Raw genomic sequence first — 883 nt, forward strand, 5'->3', positions numbered from 1 at the left:
AGAACCAACAGCTTTAGTTATGCGAGTGCACAGGATTTGTGACTAATGGAAGTTGTCTTCAATGAAATCCCACTAAATATGGGAACATACATGGTGGAAAAGATCAGAACTACAATAGGGAACAAAGCAAATTTTTCATATAACAATATCCTTATAACCTTAGTGAAAAAGAATCAAGGAATATTCTTGGATAGTGTACTGAAAATGGGGTACAAGATAGAGAGGAATGAGTGTATTAAGATCACAAAAGGTATGCCTTAACCCCCTTCAACTAGTAGTTCTTCAACATCTTTCACTAGGGCTTGTCAATCCCCAGTTCAGAGTGACATGATGCTTAATCGCCAGATAAGAATTGATGGGAAGTTGATTGATCAAGCTGAAAAGATGGTAAAGATAGAAGAAAAGCTTCAACGACTTGAAGCTATAATAAATCTAGCTAAAAAAACCAAAGTTCCCGAAGCCCCTATCTCTGCTCTAAGTTAGTCAAGTGAGAGGATTGCTACAGAACAATTTGAAAGCACTACTTCTAGTCATGGCAGGGAAAATGACAAGGAAATACCTGAAAATCTAGATGTGACTCAAGCTAGAATCAAGGAATCTGGAGAAAAGAATGTTGAACAAGAAGAACAGGAAAAAGAAAAAGAACTACCCATTAAAGAGAATAAGGAAGAAAAAGAAAAAGAGAAAGAACCCCAAATTGAAAAGAACATTCAAAGCCTAAAAAGAATGTTGTGAGCTCCCTTGCAAAATCTAAAAAGCTTCTCATTTCTAACTTCATAAGAGATATCATCAATGAAGCTAAAGCTAACCAAGCACACCAACAAGTAAGGATGCATCAAGAAGCTTAATCAGCCCTACCAAAAATAGAATAAACTACAAAAGA

The sequence above is a fragment of the Theobroma umbraticum genome, unplaced genomic scaffold, assembly GCF_002168275.2.
Source record: "Theobroma umbraticum cultivar Fairchild unplaced genomic scaffold, ASM216827v3 scaffold_81.0, whole genome shotgun sequence".
NCBI classification, from domain to species: Eukaryota; Viridiplantae; Streptophyta; class Magnoliopsida; order Malvales; family Malvaceae; genus Theobroma; species Theobroma umbraticum.